Genomic DNA, 12657 nt, shown 5'->3' with positions numbered 1-12657 from the left:
AAGTCCATTCTAATAACACAGAAGTTATAAATCCACAAAGAATTAATGGTATGTGATAAATATGTTGAAGGAAGGCAGGTGACCAACAGGTGGGTGTGATTTTTAGCTTTCTCTGTTCGGCTAAGCGCCTGTGGTGCAGCGGAGAGCTAACCTAGGTCAGTATCACAGGGCCAAGGAAGGCTCAGAGGTTGGGGGCACTGGTTTCTTTTAAGGTAAGGGGCAAGGCTGAAAACATGACTTTATTGGAGTCTAAAAGGAGTAGCCACCTTCTCTGCTCCCCTTAACTTACACTGCCAGTTGACTGCCCTTAAATTCAGCAGAAAACAAGGTTCACCATCTGCAGAAGAAAGTTACAGAAAAGAGCCTGGGGGATATCGACGTGGATACCAGACCCAGGTAAGCGTGAGGGCACCGTGTTAAGATTCAAAAAACAACAGGAGGGCAACTGGGTGGCTCAGTCGGTTAAGCATCTGCTTTCGGCTCAGGTCATGATCCCAGTGTCCCGGAATCAAGTCCCACATCGGGCTCCCTACTTGGCAGGGAGTCTGCCTCTCCTACCCTCATCCCTACTTGTGCTCATGCTCGCCTCTCTCATCTCTCTCTTTTTTAAAAATCAATACAATAGATAGATCCCTAGCACTGTGCACCTATGTTGCAGAGACTAATCGTGCTCCCTGATGTTTATTCCCTGATTCTCAGAATCTCCGACTTTTAGCTGGACACATGACTGCTCAAAAAAATATCTCCTAGCCTCCCTTGTAAGTGTGGCCACATGATTAAGTTCCGGACGACGGGACTGGCTATTTCAAGTGCCCTTGGAGAGACCATGTGTTCCCTTTTTCCTTCCTGTAGCTGGGCAATGGGCATGGTGACTAGGGTTCAAACGGCTTTTGGACCATGAAAGTGAATGACTTGGCTGAGCATTACAGAGCAACAAAATAGATTGAGGTCATGACATGAATTTATTCGGTGTTCCATCCCTGGACAACTGACATCAGGACTTCTCTCAAGTGATAAAATAACTTATTTTTATTCTAGGTAGGTCTCCTGTTACATGCAGCCAAATGTAATCCTGAATAGCTGTTTAGAAATAGAAAGAAATAGCGAAAGAAAGACTCAAAATAGACAAGATGAAAATCTGAATAGATCAATCATCTTAGAAGAAAAAAATCAAGTGGTAATGTGCCATTAAGCTGTTCTCTCTCAGCTTCAAACACTCTTGTTCTATGGGATGCTGGGGCTGGAACTCTGCAGGCTACGTTTTGTACATACTATTGGAGGTAGGGAAAGGTATGGAGAAGAGTGTTCCTGAAAGAGGAAAGAACATGTGCAAAAGGCTGGAAAAAGAATTTGATTCAGATGTTTTTTAGACCTAATGTATTAAGTGTACAATTCGTTGTTTTTTAATTTATTCACAAAATTGTGCAACCATCACAACTACTTAGTTTCAGAACATTTTCTCATCCTCAGAAGAAACTCCATAATCATTTTTGCAGTCACTCCCCATTTCCCCTTCTCATCTCATCAGCCTTTGTCAACCATGAACCTACTTTCTATAATTTGGCCTATTCTGGACATTTCACATAAAATCATACAATATGTGGCTTTTTATATCTAGTTTCTTTCACTTAGCATACTGGTTTCAAGGTTCATCTAATCGTACCACACATCAGTATTTCATTCCTTTTCCTAAAAGGCCAAATATTCCATTGTATGGATATACCACATTTCATTTATCCATTATTCAGTTGATGGATATTTGGGATGGTTCTACTTTTTGGACTATTTGAATAATGATGCTATGAATATTTGTGTACAACGTTTTGTGTGGATAAATGTCATTTCTCTGGAGCGTATACCTAGAATGGAATTGCTGGGCCACATGGCAACTCCACATTTTGAAAAGAACCTAGATGTTTTCCAGAATGGATGCACAATTTTTCCATTCCCACTAGCAAATTTCTCTACATCCTCAACACATTATCATTGGGCTCCTTGATTATTACCATCCCAAAATGTTATCTCATTTTGGTCTTTATCTGCATTTCCCTGGTGAGTAATAATGTTGTGTATCTTCTTGGCTGTTTGTATACATTCCTTAGGGATATGTCTATGCTAATCTGTTGCCTGTTTTTAAGTGGGGTTACCTTTAATTATGAGTTGTAAAGCTTTTTTCTCCATATAAGGGCATAATTTCTTATATGGTTTGCAAATATTTTGTCTGCAGGTTGTCTTTCATTTTTTTGATGCCATCATTTGAAGCAAAAAAACTTTTGAATCTGTATGAAATCTCATTTATCTATTTTTGTCTTTTATTCCTTGTGCTGTTGTCATATCAAAGTAACCACTACCTAATCCAAGTTCATAAAGACACATTCCTATGCTTTAGTTAATTTTTATATGTGATGCGAGGTGAGGATCCAACCCACTCTCTTGCATATAGAAATCCAGTTGTCTTAGCAACATCTCCTGAAAATATTATTCTTTCCCCTTTGAGTTGTTTTGGCATCTTTTTCAAAAATCACTTGCCCAATTTCTGGATTCTCATGTCAACTCCATTGATCTATATGTCTATCCTTATGATTGTACCTTACAGTTTTGATTCTCACTGTAGCTTTGTGGTAATTTTTGGAACTGAGAAGTGTGAATCCTCCAACTTTGTTCTCTTTTAAAATTATCTTGGGGTCACCTGGGTGGCTCATTGGTTAAGCAACTGATTCTTGATTTCAGCTCAGGTCATGATCTCAGGGTAATGAGATCAAGCCCCATGTCAGGTTCCACGTTCAGCATGGAGTCTGCTTGTCCCTGTCCTTCTGCTCTTCCCCTCACTTGCCTGCAGTCTTTCTCAAATAAATGAATAAATAAAAATATTTATTAAAAATATTAAATAGTGGTGCCTGGGTGGCTCAGTCAATTTAAGTGGTTGCCTTTGGCTCAGGTCGTGGGATCAAAGCCCCACGTTGGGCTCCCTGCTCAGTGGAGAGCCTGCTTCTTCCTCTGCCCCTCTCCCCACTTGTGCTCCTTCTTGCTCGCTGGCTCGCTCTCCCAAATAAATAAAAATCTAAAATAAAGTTTTCTTGGCTATTTTGGGTTCCTTATATTTCCATATACATTTCAGAATTAGCATATCCATTTCTGCAAAGAAGGAAGCTGAGTTTTTAAGATTTTATTTATTTGAGACACAGGCAGAGACATAGGCAGAGAGAGAAGCAGGATCCTCACAGGGAGCCTGATGTTGGACTCGATCCCTGGACCACGGGATCACGCCCAGGCGTCCCGGAAGCCGAGATTTTGATAAGAATGATTAGAGGTGCCTGGGTGGCTCAGTGGGTTAAGCATCTGCCTTTTGCTCGGGTCATGATCCCAGGGTCCTGGGATCCAGCCTCACGTCGGGCTCCCTGCTCAGTGAGGAGTCTGCTTCTGCCTCTGCTCATCCCCCTCCTCGTGCTCCCTCTCTCTCTCCCTCTCTCAAATAAGTAAAGAATTGTTAGATCAATTTATGAGTATTGCCATCCTAGCAACATTAAGTCTTCCAACCCATGGGTATGAAATGTCTTTCCACTTATTTGGGTTTTTAAAATTTCTTTCAGGGATCCCTGGGTGGCGCAGCAGTTTGGCGCCTGCCTATGGCCCAGGGCGCGATCCTGGAGACCCCGGATCGAATCCCACATCGGGCTCCTGGTGCATGGAGCCTGCTTCTACCTCTGCCTATGTCTGTGCCTCTCTCTCTGTGTGTGACTATCATAAAAAATAAAATAAAATAAAATAAAATAAAATAAAATTTCTTTCAACGAAGTTTTAGTAGTTTTCAGTGTACAAGCCTTGCACTCTTGGTTAACTTTATCTTTAAATATTTCATTCTCCTTGGTGCTATTGTAAATGGAATTTTCTGAATTTCATTTTCAAGTTATTCACTGCTAGTGCATAGAGCTACAAGTGATTTTTATATATTTATTGGTCTTGTATCCTTCATCTTCCTGAACTCATTTATTCTAAACATTTTTTCAGTAGATTCCTTCGGATTGTTTTTGTCATATATCAAGTTTATGTCATTTGCAAATAGGGAATTTTACTTTTTCCTCTCTGAAGAATTCTTGCCTATTTGCCTTGGATATAATCTCCAGTGCATTATTGAATAGAAGTGCCAAGATCAAACATCCTTTTCTTGTAGCTGATCTTCAGGGGAAAGTTTTCAATCTGTTTACCATTAAATACAATGTTAACTGTGGGTTTCTCATAGATATCCTTTATCAAATTGAGTAATTCTCTTCTTTCAGCTTTATTGAGGTAGAATTGACAAAAATGTATGTGTTAAGGGGGTACAAAGTGATTATTTAATATACATGTATGTTAAATGATTACTACAATCAGATTAATTAACACATCCATCACCTCACATAATTACTGTGTGTGTGTGTGTGTGCGTGTGTGCTGTGCGTGTGTAGTAAGAATACTTAATATCTATTCCCTTGGCAAATTTCAAGTATTCAATATTAACTCTAGTCTTCATGCTGCATATTAGATTGCCCACCCAAATTTATTCATCTTATGGCTGAAAGTTTTTATCCTTTGACCACCATCTCTCCCATCTGCTATTCCTCCTTCCCTGACAACTATCACTCTACTCTCTAGTTTTCTGGTTTTTAGATTCCACATATAAATCAATGTATAGTATGTGTCTTTCTGTGTCTGGCTTATGTCGCTTAACATAATGTCCTCCAAGTTCCTCCATGTTGCTGCAAATGGCAGGATTTTCCTATTTTATATGACTGAAATTGCCCTTCTATGCCAAGTTTGTTGGGTGTTTCTTTCTAAATTTTTTTTTTAAGATTCATTTACTTATTCATAAGAGACAGAGAGAGAGGCAGAGACACAGGCAGAGGAAGAAGCAGGCTCCCTGCAGGGAGCCCAATGCGGGACTTGATCTTGGATCCCAGGATCACTCACACCCTGAGCCGAAGGCAGACGCTCAACCACTGAGCCACCCAGGTGTCCCCATTTTTTATTTTTTTAAAGGTTTTATTTATTTATTTGACAGAGATCAAGCACAAGCAGCAGGAGGGGCAGAGGGAGACAGAGAAGTAGGCTTCCCACGAAGCAGGGAGCCCAACCTGGGGCTTTATCCCAGGACCCTGGGATCAGGACCTGAGCCATAGGAAGTCACTTAACTGACCAAGCCACACAGGTGCCCTTGTTGAGTGTTTCTACCATGAAAGAATGTTGGCTTTGTCAAAGACTTTCCCACATCTGTTGAAATTATCAAGTGTCTTTTCTGGGTTACCTGGGTGGCTCACTGTCTACCTCTGGGTCAGGTAATGATCCCAGAGTCCTGGGATCGAGCCCCGCATTAGGTTCCCTGCATGGAGCCTGCTTCTCCCTTTGCCTGTGTCTGCCTCTATCTCTGTCTCTCATGGATATATAAATAAAATCTTTTTTAAAAAATTTGTTTTTTGTCTTTTGTATTGATTTGGTGCATTACACTGATTTTTCATATATTGAACCATATTTTTGCATTCTTGGGATTAATCCCATTTGGTCACAATACAATCCTTTCGTATGTTTCTGTATTTGGTTTTCTAATATTTCATAGAGAATTTTTGCACTTATAGTCATAAAGCATATTAGTCTTTAGTATTTTGTTTTTAAAGATATTATTTTTGAGTAATCTCTATACCCAATGTGGGGCTTGAACTTATTACCCTGAGATCAAGAGTCATATACTCTACCAACTGAGCAAGCCGGTGCCCTGGGCTGAAGTTTTCTTGTGATATCGTTATCTATTTTTGGTATCTGGTTAAGGTTGGCCTCATAGAATGAGTTGGGAAGTGTTCCTTTTCTCTGTTTGCTAAGATTTACAAAGAATTGATGTTAATTTTTTAAACATTGGTAGAATTCATCAGTGAAGCCATCTATGCCTGGGCTTTGTGCAAAGATTTTTTTTTTTTAGATTTTTTTTTTTAAGTTTTATTTTAAGTAAATCTCTATACCCCACATGGGGTCAAACTCACAACCCTGAGATCAAGAGTCCCATTCCCTTCTGACTGAGCCAACCAGGTGCCCCTCTTTTGTGCAAAAGTTTTTATCTATTTATTTGAGAGAGAGAGAGAGAAGGAGAGCAAGAGTAGGGAGAAGCAGACTCCCCACTGAGCATGGTGCCCCATGCAGGACTCAATTCCAGGATGCCAGGATCATGACCTGAGACGAAGGCAGACACTCAACCACTGAGCCACCCAGGCTCCCCATGTGCAAAAGTTTTCAATCACTAATTCAATCTCTTGTTATAAGTCTTCTACTTTTTAAGATCTTATTTTATTTAAAAATGTAAAGAAAATTTTACTTTTAAGGAATCCTTACACTCAACTTGGGACTTGAACCCACAACCCTGAGATCAAGAGTTGCATGCTCTACCAACTGGGCCAGCCAGGCACTCCTATTCTATTTCTTCTATTTCATCTTAAGTCAGTTATTGGTGAAAGGAAATCTGGCAATTTAATTTTAAATAAGCCTATATTTTGGGATGCCTGGGTGGCTCAGCCGTTGATCATCTGCCTTTGTCTCAGGGCATGTTCCCAGAATCTGGGATCGAGTCCCACATCAGGTTCCCTGTGAGGAGCCTGCTTCTCCTCTGCCTACGTCTGCCTCTCTATGTGTCTGTCATGACTAAATAAATAAAATCTTTAGAAAAAACATAAATAAGCATATATTTTTATTTAGCTGTTCCAATCCCAGTAATTCATTTCCATTATATATTGCTATATAACAGATCATCCCGAAATTTGGTGGCATAAAATAACTTTAATTATGTTCATAGATTCTGAGGTTCAGGAATTTGGGTAGGGCACAGTGGAGACTGATTGCCTCTGTCCCGTAAGGTCTAGGGCCTAATGCAAGAAAATTCGGACAGTTGGGAGAAGGAAGTAACTCAAGTGACAGAGGTCTGGAAACACCTGGAAGCTGATCTAGGATGACTTAGAGACTGGAGGTTGACTGGAGCACTTACATGCGCCCCTCCCAGTGACTTGGGCTTCTCAGAGCATGAGGGCTGGATTCCAAAAGGTAGTCAGTCCCTCAGGAGGGAGCTGTGGAGGGCAAGTGTTCCATGAAAACCAGAAGGAACCTGCATGAACCTATTCTGATCTAGTGTGACAGGGAGGAGGTAACAGCAGGCAGTGCTTGGGGCAGCGGGGGCCCTGGGTGGAACGCGGGCTACAGGATCAGAAAAAGATGCCTCACAGGGAGAGGTGGGCTAAAGCCTGGATACCACTACCCGCCTCAAGACACTGGGAGACCGGGGTGAGGCTGGTGTCAAACATCAAGAGTTCCGGGACACCTGGAGGCCTCAGCAGTTGAGCATCTGCCTTCGGCCCAGGGAGTGATCCTGGAGTCCCAGGATCGAGTCCCATGTCAGGTTCCCTGCATGGAGCCTGCTTCTCCCTCTGCCTCTGTCTCTGCCTCTCTCTCTCTCTGTCTCTCATGAATAAATAAATAAAATCTTAAAAAAAAAAAAAAAAAAGATCAAGTGTTCCATGCCCTGAGTTCGGGGACTTAGTTTGATGTAGGGAGCCCAGGTCCCACCCAGAGGGACCCCAGTCATTATGGAGGACTTCCATCCTGCAGAGACCATGGAGCAGCAGGATTCACCCAAGGAGAGGAGTCCTTGAGGCCAAGAGGTGACACCTTTCCGGGAGCGTCACATGAAGCAGGAGCGCCCAGCAGATTTCCAGGCCCAGAAGCTTCGGGGGGCCTTCTTCATCTGCTAGACCCTCACCCACTCCTTCCCCTCCCCTAAGGTCCTGATGGGCCAGCAGCGCAGCCCCAGGCCAGTGGCCAGGCCCCCCCACACCAGTTGCACCCACCACTGCCCGGCCTGCGCCCCCCTGGCATGCCCAGGGGGAGCTCTGAGTGAGGGTCAGCCACCCTCCGGCAATGGGGTGGGGGGTTCTCTGGCTGCTAGAACCCACCTCTGAGATGGGATGGGAGCCTTGGAAGGATTTGCTTCCCCCTGGACAGGCAAAGGACTCCTGATTAATAGGACCCGGGAGATGCTCATCTACAGCTTCGGTCTTTGGAGGACACAAAGGCCTTGAGGGATATAGTGAAATTAGTGAAATCTTTTGTTTAAAAAAAAAAGACTAAGCAAGCAAAAGGGGAAATTATTATTTGTATCTCCCTCATTCCCAGTTTGAAGTCACTACTGAAAAAAAGAAATGATCTACTGTGACTTCTGCTATTGTCTATTATTTGAAGCAGCTAGCAGTTCCAAAGACCATGTGAAGTTGGACATATTGTAGCAGACATTTTATTTTATTTTTATTTACTTTTTTAAAAGATTTTATTTATTTATGAGAGACACAGAGAGAGAGAGAGAGAGAGAGGGGCAGAGACAGAAACAAGCTCCATGCAGGGAGCCTGACGTGGGACTCGATCCTGGGTCTCCAGGGTCACATCCTGGGCTGAAGGCAGACGCTCAACCGCTGAGCCACCCAGGCGTCCCTGTAGCAGACATTTTAGAAAAAAAAAATCTGCCACACCTATCTTACAGAAAACTTGTATTCGTCCATTGAAAATGCAGGCACAATCTTATTTGTAAAGTCAAAAAATGTGTGTACCTATGTGCCAATACAAATGCAAAGAGAAAGAACTGGAAGGGACTGGGATCTCTGTACCAGTTATCTCTGTGATAGGGACGAGGACGATGGGCAAAGCTGGGCTTCCATATATTTTGATCTACATTATTTTATATATTTTTTAAAGATTTTATTTTTTATTCATGAGATACACAGAAAGAGGCAGAGCGAGAAGCAGGCTCCACGCAGAGAGCCCGATGAGGGACTCGATCCTGAGACTCCAGGATCACACCCTGGGCTGAAGGTGGCGCTAAACCACTGAGCCACCCGGGCTGCCCACGTTATTTTATATTATTTGAGCCTTTTACAATGAGAATTATCAATCTATTTTTTGCATAATTAAATATCAATGTTGAAATTATCAGTTAAAAAAAGAAAATACAAGTTTTGAATAAGTGACATAATACGTGGATGCCTTCAATTTACCAGACACAGGAATAATTTAAGACAACATGCATATCGTAGAGGCTGCTTTTAACCTGCCCAAGGCGATAGGGCCCACAGCAGCCACCTGACAATACAGACAGGCCCCTCAGGTGATCTACCTCAAAGTCTCCATAGGCCCTAACCAACCAGTGGGTTAGACTCAGGCACACTTTCCAACCGGTCCCATAACCTCCTCACCCTCCCTCTTTAAGAACAGCCCCTGGGCAGCCGGGGTGGCTCAGCGGTTTAGCGCCGCCTTCAGCCCAGGGCCTGATCCTGTAGACCCAGGATCGAGTCCCATGTCGGGCTCCCTGCATGGAGCCTGCTTCTCCCTCTGTCTGGGTCTCTGCTTCTCTCTGCATCTAATAAATAAATAAAATCTTTAAAAAAGGGGGTGGGGAGAAGAAAGTACTAAGGTTTTTATCTGTTAGTCGGTTTCAACATAGTCTGAGGGATCCTTCCCATGCTCTCTTTTCTCTCCTTCAATATTTTGGGGTTGTGATTTTTGCTTCTGGCAATGGCATAAATTATTCCAAATAAATTATCTTACTAACAATAACTAGAAAATCTGAACAAAATGTAAAATGCTTAAGTTTGCAAACACTGGGGAGTTCCGGAGGCAGTAAGGACTTGAGGGGGCAATATCCTTGAGAGATGAAAAGAGAAGCCAATACCTTCAAAGTGTTGGGGGATTTACCAATAGTAGCTGAAAGACTGAGCAGAATTTTAGGTAGCTGCTTGGGGCTGAGGGGAAAATGGGTGTTGGAAGCCTGCCAAGGAGGACCCCAGATTTTTCACCTGGGATCCTGCAGCAGACCATTGACGCCCGGCATTTCCTCTGCAAGCCTCCCCATTACAGTCAATGGAGATTAACTTCCAACTGTATCTCCTGTGCATTTCTTGGTCTGAAGTCTCCTTTGGCTGTCAGAGCCCACTCTGTGTTGGCAGGCTGGAGTGCCAAGAATTTATTCTCTCCAACCTCGCAGTCCTCAACATTGCCCCTTCAGTAGCATATTCTGAGGCTCTTTTCCCCTGGTGCCCAGAGTTCCACAGAGGCATTAAGTTCCTCTTAATAGGAATTTCCTCCATAATACATTCCGTGTTGTCATCCCTTTCCCGTCTCACTTTTTTATTCTCCTACCGGTATTTCCTGGAATCACCTCCCAAATAAACCACTTGCATTTGAAATCACCTTGCAGAGTTTCTGCTTCTGGGAAGCCACAAAATAAAGCTTTTGCAATGGTCCTACAAGAGGGGGTTCCCAAGATGGGACTCTTGATTGGGTCACTCACTAACTGGATGGTTATCAAGGACCATGGGCGGGGTGCTGCCACCCCTGGAATGCTGTAGCACCACGTCTAGGACTCGCTTGTGAACTGAGAGAGGATGCCGGCGGCAGGGGATGTGCTGGCTTATATAACATCCCTGGGCATTTGCTAGATGGCGACGATAATTATAAGGACTGAAGCTTGTTTTGTTGTCAAGTGCCACAGGTGGGCCTGGTTATAACCTTGGTGAGCCATGTAGGAGCGATGCTTTCAATTTGTCCAGCTACTCAGAATTCCCCGGATGGAGCACTTGGCCTCAGCTGCGCACCAAGGCTCACCATTTGCTCACCATTTGCTCATCATTTGCTTCTTGAGCAGTGGTCGCGGTAGATCAGAGTCAGCTGCTCTTGGCTACTCGATCCCAGACCCCAGACCCCACACGAGGAGGACAGGAAGTCCCTGGAAGCAGCCAAAACCTGTTTCGTTTGGAGGATTTTCTTTCTCCCTTGCCCTGAGCTGGCCCGGACTGCCTTAAACGTACTTGGTGAAGCAGAGAAACAAATTAAAGGTAGTGGACCTTAGAGATTCGGCGTTTGGTAAGTTCCCCTGATAATTGCACATGAGATCTCATCCCTCCTTGGTTCCTGGCTGTTCAGTTTTTTTTAACCATTCATTCTGTTGGTTTTTTTTTTTTTCTTAAGATTTTATTTATTTGAGAGAGTGAGAGTGAGTGGGGGAAGAGAGGAGCAGAGGGAGAGAGACAAGCAGACTCTGAGCTGAGCACAAAGCCCTCATGGGGCTCAATCCCACAACCCTGAGATCATGACCTGAGCCGAACTGAAGAGTCAGACACTTAACCCACTGAGCCACCCAGGCACCCCGTTCTAGGTTTTCATAACACATTTGTTCAGGTTTTCATAGTGTAGAGAACAAAATAGAGTCCCTCATGTCAAGCAGGAGCCTGTGTCAAGCAATGACACAAGTAGTTAAAGGCACTGCAGTGTCGGTGGACACCCCAGAACTGATAACAAGCAGAACCAGAGGAGGTGTGCAGGGCCCAAGACCATTAAAGCCCTTTAAAAAGGGAGGATTTTGCACCAAACTATCTGACTCTGCAGACATGACTACTCTATGTCTGACCACTTAAAAAAGGCAACTGCCATGGAAGGCTCTCTCCTACTGATCTCCAAACAGAACCGAGATCCTTCACAGCTCGAAGATAAGAAGCAGTAAGCACTGAGCCTTGACCTGGACCTGACCGAGGCCTTATCTCAGCTGTGCGCCCACAGACTGACTCCCCATTTGGTTCGTTCACTTCTTACACCCTTCTGTTACCTTGTGTTACCTTGTGTGGCTTGATGTCCTGCTCTGTGTGCTGTGTAAGAAGCCGAGTTTAATCACATGGTAAAATGTCATTTAGTTTGGAGTCCTGAACCTGCTTGATAAAATTGGATTAACTTTGCTTTATGACTGAGTAGAGCCAACATCACGGAAAGACACAACTTGTGTGTGCACCTGCATAGCATGCTTCTGACACCTAGCCTGAGTTGTGGCAAGGGCCCTTGTCATCCATAAAAGTACCATTGGAAAGAGGAAGGATGTGAGTAAACAAGAAGTCAGGGTCCTCATTGGGCAAGATCTCTGTTGGCACTGATGTGTGTGTGTGAGTGTGTGTGTACACAAGCTAGGGAAGGCTCGCTCTATCCTTTCCCAAAGACCCCGCCGGAGAATACTGGCTGACAGGTCTACTTTTCATTATAAATCTATGACTAAGAAGAAAATGATCTTTATTGCCTGGTCTATGTATATGATAAGCTCAGAGGAAAGAAGGTCACTGAATGGCTCTCGTGGATTTCTTCCTTCAGTTTGGTTGGCTCCAAACAGCAGGTTTGGTTTTGGCTCTGGCTCTCTTGGCTTGCCTAGGAAGCTGTTTGGTGCAGTCAGTGAAGGCCCCCCAGCTTCTGGGGAAGAACAAATGCTACCAGCAGAAGCACTGGGCTTGGCTATAGGCTGTGCCTTCTGTGTTCTTTCTGAGCTTTTGACTACAAAGATAGAGAATACTCCTGCCCCAAGTAAAGTCCATTAGGACCTATTTTGAATACATGGGTCAGAGGGGGGCAAAACCACCGGAGAGAACCTCCTGTTTTTCAAGAGGGAGAGACAGGAAATGGAGATAAAGGAACATTAGTCCAAACTTAGACTTGACCTTGGGCCTCGCTGGTGGCACCCCTGCTGCCCTCAGCCCTGCCTCTCCCTCCTCCTGTTGCTGTACCAACACCAGCTCCCACATCACCCTCGGTGCCTGTAATGCCATCAGCTCCTGCTCCTGACCCTCA

Source organism: Vulpes vulpes, chromosome 16 (genome assembly GCF_048418805.1).
Source record: "Vulpes vulpes isolate BD-2025 chromosome 16, VulVul3, whole genome shotgun sequence".
NCBI lineage: Eukaryota > Metazoa > Chordata > Mammalia > Carnivora > Canidae > Vulpes > Vulpes vulpes.
Note: the sequence above shows the minus strand (reverse complement) of the source record.